This window comes from Chiloscyllium plagiosum, unplaced genomic scaffold, assembly GCF_037043375.1.
Source record: "Chiloscyllium plagiosum isolate Xiang-an unplaced genomic scaffold, Cpla_swu_hap1 HiC_scaffold_26, whole genome shotgun sequence".
Lineage (NCBI taxonomy): Eukaryota > Metazoa > Chordata > Chondrichthyes > Orectolobiformes > Hemiscylliidae > Chiloscyllium > Chiloscyllium plagiosum.
Genome location: NW_028270164.1, coordinates 51,127,317 through 51,151,852, shown reverse-complemented (window position 1 = coordinate 51,151,852; position 24,536 = coordinate 51,127,317).

Here is a 24,536-nt window from a genome sequence, read left to right as displayed (position 1 = left end):
GTGTTTGTGTATCCTGGTGGCTAGTTTTCTCCGATGTAGTGTTTGTTACAGTCCTTGCATGGTATTTTGTAAATGACATTCATCTACAGGAAAGCAACACACACAGACCAAATACCTAACTACAGAAGCAATCGTCCTAACACCCATAAACAGAGCTGTATCAGGACATTACTTAATGGGCCACAATACACTGCAGCGCCCAGGAACTACGAGCAGCAGAAGAAAAATACCTATATAGCGTATTCAAGAAGAACAGTTACCCGACAAACATCGTCTACCGATTCTTAAACAACAAACCCAAACAAGTAGACACGCCCAGAAACTCTGACCACACTACCATCCATCACACTACTTTGACCCCTTGGCATCATGGTAGTGTACAAAACTACCAACACACTGAAACAGCAACTGATGAACCTAAAGGACCGAATACCAACAACCAATAAAACGAACATCATTTACAAAATAGGCAGACTGGATGAAGGTCCGTGCAGAGAAGTGTGGGGTGATGTATTTTGGTAGGAAGGACATGGATAGACAATACAGCATAAGGTGTTCATTTGTAAAAGGTTGCACAGGAGTCTATGGATCTGGCTGTATACATGCATAGATCATTGATGGTGGCAGAAGAGGTGGAGAGAGCAGTTAATAAACCAGACAGTCTCCTTGATTTTACTAACAGGAGCATAAGAGTACGAAACAAGGAAGTGATACTAATTTGAATAAGACAGTTGTTAGACCTTAGGTACAGGACTGTGTACAGTCCTGGGTACCACACCATATAGAGGATGTGAACACATGGAGGGAATGCAAAAGGGATTTACAAAAATGGTACCATGAACGAGAAACTATAGTTATGAAGGCAGATCGGTGAGACTAGGATTGTTCTTCTCTTTTTACACAACAAGTGATTCGGGTGTGGAATGCATTGGTTTGTAGTCTATTGGAAGTAGGTTCAATAGAGGCATTGGATGATTATTTCAAATAGAAATAATGTTCAAGTATATTAAGAAAATGCAAGAGAATGGCACTAAGTCATGATGTTCTTTTGAGAGCCAGTACAGACACATTTGGCTGAATGGTTTCTTTCTGGAGTATAACACTGCGATTAAAAAGATGGAAAAGTTTCAGAGAAGTTGCAGAAAACATTTATCAGAATGGTTCCAGAAAGGTTTGATTCTAATCATGTAAGCAGATTGGAGAAGCTATGGTTGTTCCCAAGACAAGAGAAGGTTGACAAGAGCTTTGATTGAGGTGTCCAAAATCAAGAAGGATCTCAATTGAGTGGATAGGGAGAAAGTGGCCCTATTGGAGGAATGACTGATAATCACTGGATATTGATCAATGACAAGAAAAAAATGCAGGCATTTTTGAACATCAAATCTTTCATACAATATTCATGCTTGTTGACATGCATGCTGCCTGACCTGCTGTGCTGTTCCAGCAATAAAGTTTCAACAACGACATGCAGACAGAGACTGCTGCCATCATAGATCAAGTATCAGTGGTCAAAAGTGGTTGTTGTACTTTATCAGTTCAACAATCTATACTCAAGCAGATCCTGTACTAAGATTTCCCAGGTATCACCCAAAGGGAATGAAAATAGCTCTATCAAGCACAAACAAACAGCTTTCTCAGGTTGACAGCATTTGTCAGATTATCCCTGCCACTCCACCAGTGTCTTGGGTATTGTCTATTAGTGAAACTCTTTCTTAAGCATGCTGAAAGTCTATTCCATAGTACTGTATTGTTCTTGCTTTCCTATCATGTGCTCATGTGGCTGAGTGACAGAGAGGCGACATCATCAAAGAATGGAGATATAGCCCTTGTCTCTGAACGGCTACCACCTGACTATGTTCAAGGATGTTATGTACAGTAAATGGTAAGGTTTGAGGCATGCATACATATGTACATACAAATTAGGAGGATGGGACCACTTAGCCCTTCAAGCCTGTCCTGCCATTCATAAAAGAACATAACTGATCCATTGGCACTTAAATTCCATTCTTATTTACTTTTAATGGTGAATCCTTATGATTAGTCTATTTAGCAGCATGGTGCCTCACAGTAGCAGGAATCCGAATCCAATTCCAACCTTAGGCGACTGTCTATGTGGAGTTTGCACATTCTCTCCGTGTCTGCGTGTGTTTCCTCTGGGTGCTCCGGTTTCTTCACACAGTCCAAAAATGTGCAGGTTAGATGGAGTGGCAATGCAGAATTGTCGTGGGAAATGCAGGGCTACAGGGACAGGGTAGGGGGTTGGGTTTGGGTGGGATGCTCTTCAGAGGGTTAGTGTGGACTTGATGGGCTGAATGGCCTGCTTCTGCACTATAGGGACTCTATGATTCTATATCCTCTCCCATAAAAAAATTCAAGGACCCCATTTCCACTATCCTCTTATGCAGAGATTTCCAAAGTCACACAACCATTAAAGAGAACAGTATCTTCTAAGCATCCTCACTCTTCCAAACTAATGCAAACAAGCCAGCTGTTCAATCTTTCCTCATAAGGCAACATACTCATTTCAAGTACCAACTTAGTAAACTTTCTCACAGTAACCCCCAGAGCATTTACATCCCTTTTAAATAAAGAGACTAAAATTACATAATATTTGAGGTGTGGTCTCAACAAAGCCATGTATAACAGAAGCATGACATCCACATTTAATTTCTCTTTTGAAATATAGGGCTGAATCAAATTGCATTCGTTTTCTTTCAGAAGGAATCTCACTGTGAGACCCAGCAAGTTTTCTTGCCATATCTTATCGAATTCGCCATAATAATTGCCAACTCAACTCCTATGTAGACTTCATGTTCAATTTCAGTCTCAAATTATCTTGGGCAATTCCCAGAAAACTCACGACTCAACAGATATCCATCTGAAGACCAGCATGCCTTACTTGTCAATTTTCAAAGCCTACTGTGCACCTTGAGGAGTACTGGCATTTTGCAGATGTCATGCTCCTTTTGATAGACTGAAGAGAGATCGCTGAGAAGGGAAAGTTCGACAAGGTCTTGCAAATTGTGCTTGACAGGATGGTGCAGCAAGGAGTATTCCTCTTCCTAAAGGAATGTCAGAGGAAGCCACACCACCACACAATGGTCAGGGATTTCCTCATGGATGATTGCTGTCTCCAGGGATTGAAAGATGGCTCTGAACTGCCAAAAGAACGTCAATAACCCTGTTCCATCAGGGTGAGTGACATGTTTTAGTCTGTGCTAGCTCACACTCACTCTCTGTCTCCCACTGAACCGACATTCCACCAAATCTCATGCTCTGACATATCTTCCCTTACTACATCACCTTCTCTCACTAGTTCTTGACACCACCATTCTCCCACACCACTAACTCTGCATTCCCTCCATGATCCCATGTCACTCCCTTGAAAAATCTCAAGACCATTCCCCCAATTGCTCCAGTACTAACAGTTATGCTACTTACTTGTGTCTGAATCATTTGTCTCCTTTATGTCATTACAAGAGAAGACAACCTATAAAACAGTGGGACAACACCACATATGTGCAGGGTACCTGATATCTGTGTCCTCACCCACTATGAGGAAAATTTTTAGTGTCTATTATAAAGAATATAATAGAGTATTTTAAAAAAAACATAATACATTCTAGCAGAGTCAGCAAGGCTTCATGAAGGGGAAATAATTTCTGACAAATTAATTACAGTTCTTTTAGGGGATAATGAGCAGGGTAAATACAGGAAAACCAGTAGATTGAAATTTCCAAAGGGCATTCTATAAGGTACAGCACATTAAGCTACTTAATATTTAGGAGCTCATGTTGTTGGGGAAGTAAACTAGAATAGATAGAGATTGCTTAACTAATAGAAGACAAAGAGGAGGAATGAAGAGAGCACTTCCAAGATGGCAATACGTGGAGCGTTATTAGGATCAATGTTGCACTCACAATTATTTACAATATATCTTAATTATTTGTATGATGAAAGTAACTGCAATAAAGAGGGATTGGTGGGTGGGTCACAAAAAGCAAATATTGACGTTTAATGGGTAATACAGAGGCAAGGAGAATGTTGGCCTTTATTAAGGCAATGGAATATAAAAATAGGGATCATCTTATGCAAGGTAGCAATCAGACTGTACTTCTAACCTGTGAACAGTTTTGATTCTGTTATCTAAGAGAAAATATGTTGGTATTGGAGGCACTCCAGAGAAGGTTCGCTAGTTTGATCCTGGGTACAGAAGGATTTTATTAAGAGGAGATTGAGTATGTTGACTTGTACTCTTTGAGATTTGGAAGAATGAAAGGTAACCTTACTGAGATACATCAGATTATCAAGGGATTCAACAGGGTACATGCAAAGAGCTCATCCATTTAAGTTAGATGAGGAGTGATTTCCTTCCCAGAACTATGGAATTCTATATGATAGAGAGCTGTAAAAGCTGGTTAGTAAACATTTTCAAAGCTGAGCAGACATTGTTAATCAGTAAAGGAATCCAAGGTTACTGGGAAAAGGTAGGAAGTGAAAATGAGAATCAGATCAGTTATGATCTAATTAAATGGTAGAGCTGACCTGATGGGCCAAATGGTCTACAACTGCTCCTATGTCTTATTCATCTATTTTTCCACTGGGAGTTACAGGATTTCTAGGCATTTGGCTCTAATAAACATTTATTTAATATTTTTGACTAAAATTGACAGCATTTACCTTTCTTCTGTGATCCCAGCTTTCAAGCTGTTTATTTTTTCAAAATAATCCCTCTCTTTTGAAAGTGAATTAATTATCTGTCCTTGCATCTCTGAAAGTACACTCTATTAAGAAAACATATAAGGGATAACAACAGAGTCTAATCATAAGCATTAGTCTTACACATGATTTTAACATTTCTCCACAAAGCAATAACATGTTTTTCAAACAACTGACTGTCAATCATTGAAAATTTCTGATGCTGTGATGAGCTTTCTTTCCAAGGTGAGCTTGTTGATGGAAGTGCATCAGGACTATACATTTGCCATTTAACCCTGGCACATTTTTCCAGGTAAGCTTAAAACAATATTGTAAAAGGCATTTTTATTCTCCATTGGGAACTTAGTCTTTTGAGGAATGAAATTAGATACTGCTCCAGCATCTAAGTGTCTCCTCAAGCCTCAAAAAGCAGAATGGTCCTTAACTGGATGCAATTTTTTTTAACTGACTCGATATGTGTGACAATAGCAAGGCCAGTTCTGTGCCTATCCCTAACTGCTCAATTAAAGTAATGGTGCACAGTCTCCTTGAGCTAGTGCAGTTCGTATGGAGTAGGTGCACACACAGTACTTAGAACCAATGCCAGTTGGTTTAAGCAATTTTATTCTCATCTGAGTTTTTGTTAGTGATTTGATACAAGCAAATGGCTTGCTGGATCATTTTAGGTGCAAAAAAGACTGAACCACATTGCAATAGTTCTGAAGTGATGTGAAGGCCAGCAGATTTTTTTTTAATTCACTGATGGGATATGGGCATTACTGACTGGCAAGCATTTATTGCCCTCCCTAGTTGCCCTTGAGAAGGTGGTGGTGAACTGCCTTTCTGAAATGCTGCAGTCCATGTGTTGCAGGCCCACAAAGCCTTTAGGGAGGAAATTCCAGGATCTTGACCCAGCAAGTGAAGGAACAAGTCAGAATGGTGAGTGGCTTAGAGGGGAACATGCAGGTGGTGGTATTCCCATGTATCTGCTGCCCTTATCCTTCTAATGCATTTGGTTGTGGGTTTGGAAGGTACTACTTAAGGATCTTTGATGAATTTCTGCAGTAAATCTTGTAGATAGTATACACTATTGCTACTTTGCATTGCTGGTGGAGCGAGTGGATGATTGTGGAGGTGATGCCAATCAAAGGAGTTGCTTTGTCGTGTAAGATGTCAAAATTCTTGAGTGTTGTTGGATCTTCACCCATCCAGGCAATAGGTCTTTTGACTTGTGTCTTCTAAGTGATGAACAGGTTTTGGAATCAGGAGGTAAGTTACTCATCAATGTACTCCTAGCCTCTGATCTGTATTTTTATGGTGAGACAAGTTTAGTTTCTGGTCAATGATTACCCCCAGGATGTTGACAGTGTGCGATTCAGTGATGGTAACACCATTGAATGTCAAGGGCAGTGGTTAGAAAGTCTCTTATTGGAGATGATTATTTCCTGGCATTTGTGTTGTGCAAAAGTTACTTGCCATTGGATATTATCCAAATCTTGTGCAGCTGAACATGGCTGCTTTAGTATCTGAGGAGAATGATGCTGAACATTGTGCAGTCATCAGTGAACATCCTCACTTCTGACCTTATGATGCAGGGAAAGACATTGATGAAATAACTGAACTTAGTAAAGCCTTGGAAACCACACTGAGGAACTCCTGCAAAGATCTCTGAGATGACTGATCTACAACAATCATGATCATCTTTCTATATGCCAGATATGAATCAAACCAACGATTCCCATTGATTGACAGATATCTTTGCACCATCCTTGAACATGGCTTAGGTCCCGGAAGATTGGAGAATTGCCAACGTTGTCCCCTTATTTAAGCAGGAATAATCCAGGTAATTATAGACCGGTAAGCCTGACGTCAGTGGTATGGAAGCTGCTGGAGAAGATACTGAGTGATAGAATCTATTCCCATTTGGAAGAAAATGGGCTTATCAGTTAGAGAAAACATGGTTTTGTGCAGGGAGGGTCATTTCTTACCAACTTAATAGAATTCTTTGAGGAAGTGAAAAAGTTGATTGATGAAGTAAAGACTGTAAATGTCATATACATGGACTTCAATAAGGCGTTTGATAAGGTTCCCCATGGTTGGCTGATGGAAAAAGTGAAGTCACATGGGGTCCAGGGTGTATTAGCTAGATGGATATAAAACTGACTGGGCAACCGGAGACAGAGACTTGCAGTGGAAGGGAGTTTCTCAAAATGGAGAACTGTGACCAATGGTGTTCCATGGGATCCATGCTAGAACCACTGTTGGTTGTGATATACATAAATGATCTGGAGGAAGGTATAGGCGGTCTGATTAGCAAGTTTGCAGATGACACTGGATTGGTGAAGTAGCAGATAGTGAAAGGGACTGTCAGAAGATGCAGCAGAATATAGATAGATTGGAGAGTTGGGCGGAGAAATGGCAGATGGAGTTCAATCTGGGCAAATGCGAGGTGATGCATTTTGGAAGATCCAATTCAAGAGTGAACTGTACAGTAAATGGAAAAGCCCTGGGGAAAATTGATGTACATGGAGATCTGGGTGCTCAGGTCTATTAGATTTAGAATTAGATTAGATTACCTACAGTGTGGAAACAGGCCCTTCGGCCCAACAAGTCCACACCGACCCGCCGAAGCGTAACCCACCCAGACCCATTCTCCTACATTTACCCCTTACCTAACACTACGGGCAATTTAGCGTGGCCAATTCACCTAACCTGCACATTTTTGGATTGTGGGAGGAAACCGGAGCACCCGGAGGAAACCCACGCAGTCACGGGGAGAATGTGCAAACTCCACACAGTCAGTCGCCTGAGGCGGGAATTGAACCCGGGTCTCTGGTGCTGTGAGGCTGCAGTGCTAACCACTGTGCCGCCGTACCACCGTACCCTGAAGGTGGCAATGCAGGTCAATAGAGCAGTCAAGAAGGCATGCTTTCCTTCACTGGATGGGATACTGAGTACAGGAGTTGGCACATCATGTTACTGTTGTATAAGACTTTGGCTCTGCCACATTTGGAATACCGTGTACAGTTCTGGTCATCACATTACTTAAAGGATGTGGATGCTTTGGAGAGGGTGCAGAGGAGTTTCACCAGGATGTCACTTGGTATGGAGGGCGCAAGCTATGAAAAGACATGGAGTAAGTTAGGATTATTTTAATTAGAAAGACAGAGATTTGTGGGGGTGGGGGGGGTGGGTGGGTGGAGGGTGAACTTGATTGAGGTCTACAAAATGAGAAGTATGGTCAGGGTAGATAGCGAGAAGCTTTTTCCCAGAGCAGGGGCTTCAATTACTAAGGGTCACAAGTTCAAAGTGAGAAATAAAAGTGTAAGGGGGATATGCATTGAAAGTTCTTTATACAGAGGGTGGTCGGAGCCTGGAACATGTTGCCAGCAGAGGTGGTACAGATGAAGACGATTGCGTCACTTAAAATGTATCTAGACAGATAGATGAATGGGCAGGGAGCAGAGGGATGCAGATCCTTAGAAAATAGGTGACAGGTTTAGATAGAGGATCTGGATCAGTGCAGGCTTGGAAGGGTGAAGTGCCTGTTCCTGTGCTGTAATTCTCTCTGTTCATTGTTCTCTGATTAAAGTTTTGCTAGGGCTCCTTGATGCCACAATTAATCGAATGCAGTCTTGATATGAAGGACAAGTCACTCTCACCTCACCTCTGGAATTCAGCTCTTCAGTCGACATTTGAACCAAGGCTGTAATGAGGACAGGAGCTGAGTGGCCCTGGCAGAACCCAAACTAGCTGTCATTGCATTCTTTCTGTCCTTTCTTCAAACATGTTGTCCTGTTGGGACTTCAACTCATCCCTTGGAGCTTTAGAAAGGGTTTTTGGACAAACTAACATTGCCACGATGCTTCATCACAAGATTTCCATTTTATGACCATTCATCAAATATTTGCAACTGCATTTAATGACCTATTCTTTGCATTAGCTAATAGAGAAATCATCACTGAGTTAAATTTCAGGTTGTTGTCCTAACATTCAAAAAAAATTAAGGGCTATAATTACAGCAATATAAACCAGAAACTTATCTGCACATGATATGTTTGGCAGCTGTACCAGAAGTGGCATCCAGGCCTGCACAGACAAACAGCAGGACAATGAAAGACAATGTCTCTGAAAGTAGCCAAATAAGACCCAAATGAATGCTGTTGGAGCTGCATTCATTTGGGAAAGTGGACAGTATTCCATCACATAGGACTATTACAACACAGGAGGCCCTCCAAATGAGCAGATCATGGAGTTCACTATTCTTTCTTCTCCCATAGGAGAAAGTGAGGGCTGCAGATGCTGGAGATCAGAGCTGAAAATGTGTTGCTGGAAAAGCGCAGCAGGTCAGGCAGCATCCAAGGAACAGGAGAATCGACGTTTCGGGCATAAGCCCTTCTTCAGGAATGAGGAAAGTGCGAGGAATGAGGAGGCGCGGTAGTAGTTTGGCGCACCGACCTTTACACCGCTGAGGCTAAACACCAGCTCGCAGACACCTCCTCCTACTGCCATGACCATGACCCCACCTCCCACCACCAAACCATCATCTCCCAGACCATCCAGAACCTCATCACCTCAGGGGATCTTCCATCCACCGTCTCCAACCTCATAGTCCCACAACCCCGCACCGCCGTTTCTACCTCCTGCCCAAAATCCACAAACCTGACTGTCCCGGCTGACCCATTGTCTCAGCTTGCTCCTGCCCGACCGAACTCATCTCTGCATACCTCGACACGGTCCTGTCCCCCTTAGTCCAAGAACTCCCCACCTACGTTCGGGACACCACCCATGTCCTCCACCTCCTCCATGATTTTCGCTTCCCCGGTCCCCAACGCCTTATCTTCACCATGGACATCCAATCCCTGTACACATCCATCCCCCATCACGAAGGACTTAAAGCCCTCTGCTTCTTCCTTTCCCGCCGTACCAACCAGTACCCTTCTACTGACACCCTCCTTCGACTGACTGAACTGGTCCTCACCCTGAACAACTTCTCTTTCCAATCCTCCCACTTCCTCCAAACCAAAGGAGTAGCCATGGGCACCCACATGGGCCCCAGCTATGCCTGCCTCTTCGTAGGATATGTGGAACAGTCCATCTTCCGCAGCTACACTGGCACCACCCCCCACCTTTTCCTCCGCTACATCGATGACTGTATCGGCGCTGCCTCGTGCTCCCACCAGGAGGTTGAACAGTTCATCCACTTTACCAACACCTTCCACCCCGACCTCAAATTCACCTGGACCGTCACAGACTCCTCCCTCCCCTTCCTAGACCTCTCCATTTCTATCTCGGGCGACCGAATCGACACGGACATCTACTATAAACCGACCAACTCCCACAGCTACCTAGACTACACCTCCTCCCAGGAGAAAGTGAGGTCTGCAGATGCTGGAGATCAAAGTTGAAACTTTATTGCTGGAACAGCACAGCAGGTCAGGCAGCATCCAGGGAACAGGAGATTCGACGTTTCGGGCACAGGTTTCCTGAAGAAGGGCCTGTGCCCGGAACGTCGAATCTCCTGTTCCCTGGATGCTGCCTGACCTGCTGTGCTGTTCCAGCAATAAAGTTTCAACCTACACCTCCTCCCACCCTGCCCCCTGTAAAAATGCCATCCCATATTCCCAATTCCTTCGTCTCCGCCGCATCTGCTCCCAGGAGGACCAGTTCCAAAACCGTACAACCCAGATGGCCTCCTTCTTCAAGGACCGCAATTTCCCGCCAGACGTAGTAGACGATGCCCTCCACCGCATCTCTTCCACTTCCCGCTCCTCCGCCCTTGAGCCCCGCCCCTCCAACCGCCACCAGGACAGAACCCCACTAGTCCTCACCTACCACCCCACCAACCTCCATGTACAACGTATCATCCGCTGTCATTTCCGCCACCTCCAAACGGACCCCACCACCAGTGATATATTTCCCTCCCCTCCCCTATCGTCGTTCCGAAAAGACCACTCCCTCCGTGACTCTCTCGTCAGGTCCACACACCCCGCACCAACCCAACCTCCACTCCCGGCACCTTCCCCTGCAACCGCAAGAAATGCAAAACTTGCGCCCACACCTCCCCCCTTACTTCCCTCCAAGGCCCCAAGGGACACTTCCATATCCGCCACAAATTCACCTGCACCTCCACACACATCATCTATTGCATCCGCTGCACCCGATGTGGCCTCCTCTATATTGGGGAGACAGGCCGCCTACTTGCGGAACGTTTCAGAGAACACCACTGGGACACCCGGACCAACCAACCTAACCACCCCGTAGCCCAACACTTTAACTCCCCCTCCCACTCCACCAAGGACATACAGGTCCTTCGACTCCTCCATCACCAGACCATGGCAACACGACGGTTGGAGGAAGAGCGCCTCATCTTCTGCCTGGGAATCCTCCAACCACAAGGGATGAACTCAGACTTCTCCAGTTTCCTCATTTCCCCTCCCCCCACCTTGTCTCAGTCAAATCCCTCAAACTCAGCACCGCCTTCCTAACCTGCAATCATCTTCCTGACCTCTCCGCCCCCACCCCACTCCGGCCCATCACCCTCACCTTGACCTCCCTCCACCTATCGCATTTCCAAAGCCCCTCCCCCAAGTCCCTCCTCCCTACCTTTTATCTTAGCCTGCTGGACACACTTTCCTCATTCCTGAAGAAGGGCTTATGCCCGAAATGTCGATTCTCCTGTTCCTTGGATGCTGCCTGACCTGCTGCACTTTTCCAGCAACATATTTTCAGCTTTCTTCTCCCATAACCTTGCGATTTCATCCTTTTCAAATGGTCATCAATTCCCTTTTAGCACAACTCAATTCAATCCACATCAACTCTCTCAGGTAGTGCATTCTTGATGCTAATCACTCAATACAATAAAAAAAATCTTAACACTATTGCTTTATTCATTGCTTACTTTAAATCTCTGCCCTCTTGTTCTCAAGCATTTCATGAGTTGGAGCATTTTCTTCCTATTAACTAGGTATAGATCAATCATGATTTCAAACACTTCAATTCGATCTTGTCTCAATGTCGTCTTACAGTCATAGAGTCACAGAGATGTACAACATGAAAACAGACCTTCGGTCTAACTCGTCCATGCCGACCAGTAATCCTCACCTAATTTAGTCTCATTTGCCAGTACTTGGCTCATATCCCTCTAAACCTTTCCTATTCATATACCCATCCAGATGCCTTTTAACTGCTCTAATTGTACCAGCCTCCACATTTCCTCTGGCAGCTCATTCCATATACGCACCATCCTCTGCATGAAAAAGTTGCCCCTTAGGCCCCTTTTATATCTTTCCCCCTCTCACCCTAAATCTATGCCCTCAAGCTCTGGACTCCCCCACCCAAGGGAAAAATACTTTGCCTATTTACCCTATCCATGCCCTTCATAATTTTGTAAACCTCTATAAGGTCACCCCTCAGCCTCTGACACTCCAGGGAAAACAGCCCCAGCCTATCCAGCCTCTCCCTATAGCTCAAATCTTCCAACTCTGGCAACATCCTTTAAATCTTTTCTGAACTCTTTCAAATTTCATAATATCCTTCCGATAGGAAGGAGATCAGAACTGCACGCAATATTCCAAAAGTGGCCTAACCAATGTCCTGACCTCCCAACTCCGATACTCAATGTTCTGACCAATAAAGGAAAGCATATCAAACACCTTCTTCACTATCCTATCTACCTGCGACTCTACTTCTCCAAGGAGAACAACCAGCTTCTCTAATCTCTCTTCTGACTTGTGCTTTATTGAGGGTGGTCAAACTTTGGGGAGTCAGGAGGTGAATTGCTTTGTTCTGAATTCTCAGGGTTTGACCTGCAGCTCTAGCTACAATTTCTAGGGAGCTGGTCCTGTTCATATTCTGGTCAATAATAACACTTTAGATGGTGATTATGAGGATTCAGCAATGGTAGTGCCATTAAATATAAATAGGAGATGGTTAGATTCTTTCTTGTTGGAGATGGTCAATGCCTAGCACTTCTCTGGCATGAATATTACTATGTGAATGGAGAATGCCTCAACTCTTCTATCTTGGCCTTTCAGTTCTGCAGATGTGTTATTGAGAAACCAGGGATATGCCTGACACTGACCAAAACCCGAGCGCTTACTTCACAGCAACCAAACCAATATTTTTCCCAAGACACCAAACTTACAAAGGTCTACTGGCCAGAGTCTCCATGGTCTTCAGAAAGATTTTGATGACCTTTATGTATGTAACATTTCACAAATAATGCAAATTGTTGATGGTAATTGTCCACCTAGGATATTCTGTGTTACTGGCCATGGGTTCTGGGGTCCTTGTATGGGTGATGAACTTGATCCCAAAGTTGCATCGCTGACAATATATTTGATTTCGGGAGGTGGCCATGCGATCACTGGCATTTGAGTCTCCAGTTCATTTTCTATACTTCCTCTTGCTAATGAGTATTGTCAAATAATTATGCCCCTTCACACAAGAGTTTCCTGCAAGTTTCTTCTGAATAAGGCTCTCCCATGCATTGACATGAATATTGTATTTCTTGAAGGAACCCTTCAGGATGTCTCTGAAACTATTCTCTTGTCATTTTTTCATTTGAGTGCCTCCCTTGAGCTGGGCAAGGCTGATTTGCTATGGTACAGATGCACAATCCTTTATCTGAAATGCTCAGGACCAGCTGGTTTTCGGAATTCAGAATTTTTTGAATTTCAGAATAAGTGACAGTTTGATAAAGAACAAAGAACAAAGAAAATTTACAGCCCAGGAACAGGCCCTTCAAGCCTGAGCAGATCCAAATGTACAGTCTAAACCTGTCGGTCAATTCCTAAACATTTGTATCCCTCTGCTCCCCACCTACTCATGCACTTATCCAGACGCATCTTAAATGAATCAACCGTGCCTGCCTCTACCACCTCTGCTGGCAACGCGTTCCAAACTCCCACCACCCTCTGTGTGAAGTACTTGCCGCGGGTAGCCCCCTTAAATTTTCCACCTCTCACCTTGAAAGCATGACTTCTGGTTATTGAATCCTTCACCCTGGGAAAAAGCTTGTCTCTGTCCACCCTGTCTATACCCTTCATGATTTTGTAAACCTCAATCAGGTCCCCCCTCAATCTCCTTTTTTCGAGTGAAAGTAAACCTAACCTACTCAATCTCTCTTCATAGCTAACACCTTCCATACCAGGCAACATCCTCGTAAACCTTCTCTGCTCCCTCTCCAAAGCGTCCACATCCTTTTGGTAATGTGGCGACCAGAACTGTACACAATATTCTAAATGCGGCCGAACCAATGTCCTGATGGTGAAATTTTTAAAAATCTTACTGGAGGACATGACTCACTAAGTAAAACAGGCCTTGAAACAGAATCGAGGGCTGCCGGTGCTGGGCATCGCCCCCACATGTCGCATCTGAGTGAAACGCATCGAGTGGGTGTCGACTTGGGTTAACTGTTTGCACACCAAACAACCTTGTTAATGAGAAAAACACTTCACAAAAAAAGCCTTCGGACTTTGGAGCTTTTCATATTTTGGGATTTCTGATGAAGAGTTGTCTACCTGTAGTTATAATTCAGGTTTCTTAATTATATGGCTGCCCCAGCAGAACTTGATTTTGAATGATTATGGCCACAATATAGGTGCTATTAGCTTCTTCAATGACACTGATGTCAGTATACCTGACCTCCCAGGTAATGCAGAGTATCTGTCTCAACAGATGGTACTTCTTAAGATCTTCAGTTTGTATCTGTATGTAGTTCAGGTTTCAGAGCAGAAGGATGACTGCCTTATACATAAGAATCTTGGTGCCATCACGAAAGGCAGTCGTCAATGACTCTCATCATTAGGCGTCTAAAGGCAACACTTACAGATTGGATGTGATTTTGAATTTCCACATCGATATCAGCCTAAGGAAAGAAGTAGTTTCCCAGGTAAGGGAATTATACCATGTTTGGGAGGATTTCTCCATTGATCTTAATGGAGGAATAGACCAAAACTTTATCTGGGACAAGCTGGTAAAGGATTTGAATTTTCTTGAGGTTTGAGGCCGAGACCAATTCTTCCTTTTGCTTTCATGAAGGCCTTCAGTAAGGTTTGAAGATTCTCTTCTGAGACAGCACAGATGACGTTGTCACCTGCATACTGAGGTCAGTGTTGTTTGCCTCTTGGATTTCAACCTCTTCAGATTGAACAATTTTCCATCCATCCTGTAGGCAATGTCCATACCACTGAGAAGCTTGCACCTGACAAGATGAATGGTGGTGATGAGGATGGACAAAAGGGTAGAAGTGATGACACATCCCTGCTTGACCTTGTCTTTACCTCAAAGGAAACTGTCATATTACCATTGGTGAGGACCATTGATGACATCTTGTCATGGAGGATGTTGTGAATCTCACTAGACAGCCAGCCTTTCCACAGCACTTTGCCACTTGATTGAATCAAAAGCCTTAGTCAGATCAATGAAGGCTATGTAAAGCAGTTGCTGTTCCTGGCATGTATTCTGGAGCTGCCAAACAGAGAAAATCATGTCCATTGTTCCATAGTTTGTTCATAGTCATATGAACAGAAGGAATTCCTTAGAGACTAGAAGGTGCCGAGCAAAGAATTGAGCAATGATCTTCCCATGATAGAGAGTAGGTAGATTCCTTGCTAGTTCCCTGTGCACTTTGTCTTCTTTCTTTAAGATGGCAGCGATGACAATCCCTGAGATTGACAGGGATTTCTACTTTGTCACAGATTTTCATTCATGGAAACAATAGGTAGGCTCTACTTCTCCAAGTTTTAAAATCTCCACTGGAATCCCAGCTACTCCTATGGCTTTTCCATTCCTCATGTGCTTAAAAATGTGTTGCTGGAAAAGCGCAGCAGGTCAGGCAGAATCAAAGGAACAGGAGAATCGACGTTTCGGGCATAAGCCCTTCTTCAGGAATTCTTCTTTCATTCCTCATGTGTCCAATGATGACTGCAACACATGCCATACTAGGTTTGGGACCAAGATCATATTTGTTAGGGAATGTGGAGATTGTAACAAGGTCAGCCAGATGGAGCTGAGAGAATGAGTTCCCTGATTGGGGTTGTTAACCTGGTCCAGTCAGGGAGCCATAGCTGACACATCTCAATAGAAATGTCAAAGGTTCAGGCCATTCTGAGCTGGCTCTGAGGAGGCTGGGCTACTGTCAAGTGCTATGTACATGTAATTAAAGGGTAACTTGGTTATGGGATACTGGACTCTCTGCTGTTATTTCAGTGGTGACGAGAGAAAAGAAACACTTCTGAAGAAATTCATTCTCATCACTCATGTTTGAGTTGGGGATAGAGATTTCTGGTGACATGCTGTTATTTGGAAAATTTGACTCATTCTATCCTGCCATTGAAGACTGGACCCAGAATGTGGAATGTTATTTTGTCCAGGCAAATGAAAAGTAACATGCAATTTTCCTGACAGCTTATGGACCTGCAGCATTTTCAGCTATTAGGAGCTTAACATTTCCTATGGCACCAGATACTGAAACCTATCAAGTGTTTATGGATTTAGTTAAGGAATATTATGAAGCTTCATCTAATCCTGAGATGCTATTGATTTACTTGGCATGTCGAGTACCAAGAGAATCCAACTAGGGATTTTTGATGAGGTTACGATGACTGGCAGAGATTTTGGTTTAACCCATAATGAGATGCTGAGAGACTGTTTGGTATGTGGGATTAATGATGTAACCATGTAAAAGCACCTACGAGCTGAAGCCCAACTGAACTCAAACAGGGACTACACTGGCTTTGTCATTGAAAATGCATCAAATGGAGCATGTGAGTTTCAGGGTATGCCAATTGAGGTGGACACCCTTGCCAAGCCGACTGGGGTTGGGGACACCACTTGAGTGAAGGATAGCAAGGCATTGTAGTTGCTGCCAGCACACAAACTCAAGACAGCAAAAAAGTCACACTAGACCTAAATAAAATAAGAGAACTCGTAGGCCCATATCCCGGATAGTGCACACCCTGGAAATCCCACCTAGGTTTGGCTGGCAATAGTTAAATTGCTTGTCATAGAATCCTTATCGGTCTTTTGGCCCATTGAGTCCACACCAACCCTCCGAACAGCATCTTACCCAAACATATTTGTGAAGGATGAGATTTCTCAATACTTGGACGTGCATGGTAAAATATGGCAAAATCAACATGGTTTCACCAAGGGGAGGACATGCCTGACAAATTTATTAGAATTCTTTGAGGAGGTAATGAGCAGGTTAGACCAAGGAGAGCCAATGGATGTTATCTATCTGCATGCTTTTGATAAGGTGCTGCGTAGGAGACTGCTGAGTAAAATGGCATTAGAGGCCAGATACTAGCATGGTAGAAGATTGTCTGTCTGGCAGAAGGCAGAGAGTGGGGATGAAAGGGTCCTTCTCAGGAGGGAAGCCAGCTTCCAGTAGTAGTGGTCCACAAAGGTTGTGTTGGGACAACTTTTCACTTTATAGATTAATGATCTGGATGAAGGAACTAAAGACATGCTGGCTACGTTTGCAGATGATAGAAAGATAGGTGGGTGGCAGATAGAATTGAGGAGGCAGGGAGACTGCAGATTTTGTCAGGTTAGGAGAGTAGGCAAAGAAGTGGCAGATGAAATACAACATGGGAAAGTGTGAGGTCATGCACTTTGGTAGGAAGAATAGAGGCATGGGCTATTTTCTAAATGGGGAGAAAATTCAGAAATCTGAAGTGCAAACAGACTTGGGAGTCCTCATTCAGGTTTCTCTTAAAGTAAACTTGCAGGCTGAGTCGGTAGTTAGGAAGGCAGATACAATGTTGTCATTCATCAATAGAGGACTAGAATATAAAAGCAGGGATGTACTTCTAAGGTTTTATAAAGCTCTGGTCAGACCACATTTAAAGTATTGTGAGCAACTTTTGTCCCCATACCTCAGGAAGGATGTACTGGTCCTGCAGGGGAGGTCCAGAGGAGGCTCACGAGATGATTCCAAAAATGAAAGGCTTTTAAGTATGAGGAATATTTGAGGAATCTGGGACTATAGTCTGTGGATTATAGAAGGACAAGGGGAGAAGGACGAGGGGAGGATCTAATTGAAATTTACAGAATACTGAACGGCCTGGACAGAGTGGACATTGGGAAGATGTTGCCATTGGCAGGAGATGAGGACCTGAGGGCACAGCTTTAAAGCAAAAGGAAGATCTATAAGAATGGAGATAAGTAGAAATTCTTCAGCCAAAGTGGTGAATCTGTGGAATTCATTGCCACAGAAGGCTGTGGAGGCCAGGTCATTGAGTGTATTTAAAGCAGAGATAGATAAGTTCTTGATTACCAAGGGGACCAAAGATTACAGGTAAAATGTGGGAAAATGGGGTTGAAATACCTATCAGCCATGATTGAATGGTGGAGTAGACATGATGGGCTGAATAGCCAAATTTCTGCTCCTATGTCTTATGATCTTGACAGCCACCTCACTTCATTCAGAGGTTGATATTTCACGACATCATGCTCTGCGACATTAACAAATTCTTTGAATTTCTTTTCTTCACAGTTGACCATTTGAACACTGTTCTTAGAAGCATTCCAACATTTGGCATAATTATTTATTCACAGATGTGTGCAACACAATGCTGTTCTGTCAAATGTCGATTTCATGCAGCAAAACTGCCACTACACTTTGCCTTTTCCAGCGTAGCAGAAGCTCCATCTGATGGAAAGATCACCATCTTCTGAAAATCAAGGTCACTTAATATCAAATTTATTGCTGTTGCAAGCTTTCAGTTTCAAAAGTCCTGTAAAAATAGTCTTTAAACAAGTTCAGATTCTGGTTGCAACTTGCTGTAAGTCTGTGCTTTCTATACAGCCTGCATAATGTGCAATACATGAATTTCAATGCATAAAACATTTTGTTTTAATTTATAAGAGTGGAGACTGCATGATCTTCACACTCCATTGTTCCATTTAAGGAGTCAGGCATTGTAATGGCCTTTGCACTTGGACACTCCTATGCAACCTTCCTCTTTTGTCTTAAGAGGAAGTGAAGGAACTCAGCTCATATCTTTGACATAACACGCTGTGAGGATTTTTTTGTGTGGCAGCTGGCCTGGTTTTGCAAGCAATCATAGTGGTCCTTCCCTGTGATAGCACTGCTTGTACGTCTGCAGCAACTGCTGTTGTCATTTGGTCTCAGTTCACAATTGTGCTCCTGACAGAGAGGCCCAAGAAAGCCAAAGATAATGATGTTTCCTTTTAATGTGAGAAATCACAGAGGCCTGGCACTCCTCTGCAGATCTCTCAGTCCCTGATATTTCACCAGCTATGTTTAGGCCATTAACTCCTTACTCATTCCTGGTACAGGACATTATGTCGGTCTTCAATGTAGTTTAGGTGCTGTCACATGTGGCTGTCCATCAGTTGGAACAGTCCCTGAAGGGTGGGGCTCATGTGCTCAAAAGTTTAAGAAGTCTTGGTTAGACTCATCATCTCAAATGGATTCTGGATTAGTGGTGCTGGAAGAGCACAGCAGTTCAGGCAGCATCCGAGAAGCAGTAAAATTGACGTTTCGGGCAAAAGCCCTTCATCAGGAATAAAGCTTTATTCCTGATGAAGGGCTTTTACCCGAAACGTCGATTTTACGGCTCCTCGGATGCTGCCTGAACTGCTGTGCTCTTCCAGCACCACTAATCCAGAATCTGGTTTCCAGCATCTGCAGTCATTATTTTTACCTATCTCAAATGGATGCCTCCCTTAGCACAGCCATGAACTATCAGTAACTTAGAGAACTCTGCCATATTGCAACTTATCTGCTGGTGTAAGTTGATTACTGGCCTCAAACTTAGACTCCTGTGGCACATTTTCACTTCCTAGTGAAGAAATCATCTTCCTTTCCTTTCTCCAAGAGTAACTGCACATAGATTATCTGCCACTAATACCTCCTACTGATCACTAGTGCTATAACTATCTTCCTAGATCCCAAACCTAATTCTGTACTCTGCCCAGCTTGTGTAAGTATGTGCAATTTGCTTTAAGGGGTTCTGGAAAATGGTGCTTCCTCAAACATGGTTCCCTATTCTTGTCATCTGAGGACTTTCTCAGCTCTTTAGATGAATCGCATACTCGAACCTGTAAGAGGAACAAGAAAAACTAATGAAAGGAAGTCACCAGAAATATTCATCTTTGATATTGCTCAACACTATATCTATTCTAGGTTTCCAAGCCATCATTAATTTACATGCTTTCATTATCCAACTTCTCACTCTATGTCCCAATGAAACAATTCCCAGGATGCATCATTTTGACAATCAAACTATTCTCAAGAATGCCACTTTCATTGTCTTGAGCACTTGAAGGGGTATTCACTGTCATTCATGTTTCACAGATTTGCTTGGTACTCTCACCAACTGGTCAGATGGATCAGAGCACTGGGTTTACACTGCTCAATGTTCTCCACTTCACAGATGTTGTATCTTCTTTTCCTGCATGCACATAAGGAAAATAGTGCTGGGACAATTCTGTATTGATTAAAGAAAGCAGTGTCCTCCTCCTGGTCTATAACAGCATTTCCTAAACATCATCCTTACACATTAAAATTGTTTGCTGCTCTGGTGACTCAGATGCATGCTCCTCCAAGGTTGCAGATAAACATTTGTGCAAAAGATCAGCTTGATCAAAATTTAGAAGCTGAACATCACATTCGCTGCTGAGGCTGACTGACCACTTCATAACCTTCTAGCATTATAGGGAACACCCACATTCATTATGCAGTTTAAACAGGTTGAAGTTCAGCCTGCTAATCCTTCTAAAACATGTCCAATATTTTCCAAAAAGTAAAAAATGTGTTGAAGAAATGAAGAAAATAATACCACATGTGCACCTTTCTTAGCACAAGGCACAGCATGCATCATGCCAAAAGTAAGGTGGAAATACAGCATATTCCATTATCGGCAGTCAACTTGTGTAGCATCACATCCAGTGGCGCTATGAATCAAGAATTCATGCCACGAGATCTTGGCCAGTCATGACTCACATTTGCTTTGGTTAATCTTACATTCTAGGCATTCTAGGCATTATATACTGTGGTATAACTAACTAAATAAGAGCTGCCTCTGTTAAGAGCACAGTTATCATTACTCAGTGAGCAAGTTGAGTTAGAGAAAAGCGTGCAGGTATCTCTGCTGCAGTGATGCTCCTTCAGTGGACAAACTTTCATCCATATATCATTGTGAGTTGTGGCCATCCTTAATAGCAATGTTTTGTACTTAAGTGCAACTACGTGAAATTTAAAAGCAGGAAAATCTAAAATCTTCAGAGGTGGCAGAATAAGTAAAAATTCAACATGGATTGTTAGTTGCCTCAACATGACTCTGCAATTCTAACAGATGTCTTCACACTTCATTGGTCAAACTTTACAAAGCAAGGTGGATGGATCTACCTCTGCCACAATTCCTGAATTGCATACAGCCTGATATTTTGCTCCTGGCTCCTTTTGCAACTTCTGACTATGATATTTTCAATGTATTCTTTAATTTAACATTGAGTAATACAGGTCCTTCAGATCAAGTGGAGCAGCAGTGGCTCAGTGGTCAGCACTACTGATGCACAATACCAGGGACATGGGTTCGATTCCAGCCTTGGGTGCCTGTCTGTGTGGAGTTTGCACATTCTGCCAGCGTCTGCGTGGGTTCCCTCTAGGTGCTCAAGTTTCTTCCCACAGTCCAAAGATGTACAGGTTAGGTGGATTGGCCATGCTAAATTATTCATAATGTCTACAAATGTGTAATACAGGTGTGTTAGCCATGGGAGGTGCATGGTTGCAGGGGTTAGATGAGATGCTCTTCAGAGGATCAGTGTGGACCTGTTGGGCTGAATAGCCTGTTTCCACACTGTAGGAATTCTGTGAACAGTTTTACTCTCATTTCTAGAATTGACAATGGTTGATCATTTCATGATTACACATTGGGAAGTACAATCCTTCAGATGAATTGCTAGTACTCCCACTTGTATAACTGACAAATGTGTGATCATTTTGTAATTTTTCTTTATAATAAACATGTTGAAAGCTCTACAGTTCAGGATATACTGCAATCATTGCCAAACGTATAATGTATTCTTCACGTTTTGTGGATAATACTTTGAATTATTAAGGAATTCAGAAAATATTACCTTTGTAATCCTGCTTAATTTTCTATTCAAATAAGAAAAGATTGTTTTTTTTCTACTCAGCAACTCACAATTATTTGTTTATGCACACCTCTTTACTTTGAGTAGCTTCCTTTAAGTTTGCATTTTCCTTCATTAATTCATCAACAGATTTCTGAAGTTCTTCAATTTTATGCAGCAATATCACCTCTTTGTCCTGTAGAGACCACATGAAATGTTATTAAAAAGTATTTTAGAAGAAAACAAATTAAGACAATAATACGCTTGGAAATTTTGTACTAATCTTGACAAAAAGCTTGGGACAGTCAAATCTTTAATATAAGACCATATGACAAAGGAGTGGAAGTAAGGTCATTTGGCCCATCGAGTCCACTCCGCCATTTAATCATGACTACTGGGCATTTTAACTCCACTTACCCGCACTCTCCCCGTAGTTCTTAATTCCTTGCAAGATCAAGAATTTATCAAACTCTGCCTTGAAGACATTTAACATCCCAGCCTCCACTGTGGGGTTTTCCTCTTCATCCATGGAATCTGAGTATCACTGACTGAACATTTATTGCCCATCCCTAGTTACTGTCGAGAAGTTGATGGCAAGCTGCCTTATTGAAGCATTGTAGGTTCATGTTATGTTGGAAGACTTACAATGCCATTATAGTCTCCAAGGATATTGACCCTGGGAAAGGATCAGTGGTATCCCTCCAAGTGAGGGTGGTGAGAGGTTTTGAGGGGATCTTGCAGGTGGTGGTGTTCCCATGTAACTACTACCCTTGTCTTTCTAGATGTTATTGGTCCTGGGTTTGGAAGGTGGTGTCTAAAGAGACTTGGTGACTTCTGCAGTGAATCTTATAGACATTACACATTACTAGGCAGTGGACATTTGTGGCTATGGTGTCAATCAAGTGGCCTGCTTCTTGATGTTGCTGGAGTTTCACTTCACTCATTCATGCAAACATATTCCACCATACACTTGAATTGTGCCTTATAAATGGTGCACAACTGTGGAGAGTCAGGAGGTAAATTACTCCCTTCAAGATTCTGAGCCTCTGACTTCCTCTTGTCACCACAATACTTAAGTGGCTAATCCCTTTATGTTGATAGTGAGGAATTCCAACAATCACAACCATCTTTGTGTCAGTTTTCTTTCAATTCCCACCACCTTGAGCTCAGCTAAGACTCCTTAATAGCACAACTGTTCAACAGCAGCTCTGATGTCAAGGGTAGGAGAAAGTGAGGACTGCAGATGCTGGAGGTCAGAGTTGAAAAGTGTGGCGCTGAAAAAGCACAGCAGGAGAAGCAATATCCGAGGAGCAGGAGAATCGACATTTCAGGCATAAGCTCTCCATCAGGAATGTGGGGTGGGGTGGGGGGACTGAGAGATAAATAGGAGGGTGGATGTTGGGGGGAAGGTAGTTGGAGGTAGAGGATGATAGTGATAGGTCGGAGGGGAGGGTGGAGCAGATAGGTGAGAAGGAAGGTAAACAGGTAGGACAGTTCAAGAGGGCTGTGCCGCGCTGGAGGGTTGGATCAGGGATGCATCGGGGGAGGGGAGATCAGGAAACTGGTGACGTCATCATTGATGAAGGGTCCCAAGTTGGAAGATGAGGTATTCTTCCTCAAATCATTGGGTGGCTTTGATTTGACGGTGGAGATGGCCCAGGACTTGCATGTCCTTGGCAGAGTGGGAGGGGGAGTTGAAGTGTTCAGCCATAGGGCAGTGGGGTTCCCACCCTCCTATTTATCTCTCAGCCCCCATTTCCCCTCCTCCAAATTCCTGAAGAGCTTATGCCTGAAATATCGATTCTCCTGCTCCTTGGATGCTGCCTGACCTGCTGTGCTTTTCCAGTGCTACACTTTTCGACTCTGATCTCAAAGACAGTCATTCTCATATTAGCTCTGGAATTGAGCTTCTTTATCCACGTTTCCTTAGTTTATAATGAGGTCAGGAGCTGAGTGGTCTGGACGAAATCCAAGCTTAGCATCATTCAGCAGGCTATTGCAAAGCAAGTGCTGTTTGATAGCACGGTTGATAACATGTTCCATCACTTTACTGACAATTAAGACTAGACCAATGCAGAGGTAATTAGCTGGGTTGGATTTGTCCTACTTTTTGAGTATAGGACATTTTTTCACATTGTTGGTTAGATGCAGGTGCTGTAGGCGTACTTGAACAGCTTGGCTGGGGCTCAGTACATTCTTGAGCAAGAATCCAGTTCTCAGGCCTCTTCTTGATATCCCATGGCTGAAGTTGGTTGAAGACAGGCATCTGTGATGCTGTGGACCTCTGGAGAAGAGCAAGAAGGATCATCCATTTGGCACTTCAAACTGAAGATCATTGCAAATGCATCAGTCTTATCTTTTGCACTAATGTGCTGGGTTCCCCCATTACTGAGAGTGAGGATGGAGGCTCTTGAATTGAGTTGCTTAATTATCCAACATTGTTCACAAATGGAGTAGCAGGCTGCAGAGCTTAGAACTGATCTGTTGGAAGCTCTACTTCAAATTTAGATGAATCCCAAATCAAATATTTGGACTGCACCTGTTTAGTGTGATTCACTAAACCTTACTGTTTTGATAGTCTCATCTTCAATGGTATAATTATGTTGAAATATTATTAATAAAGAAGTTGTTTTTCTGGTTTTTTTATCGATGTTTAAATGATGAGTATAAAAGTCTTAAGCCAACAAATGTTCATCATAATGTGATGCCCGTTAATTAAATAACAT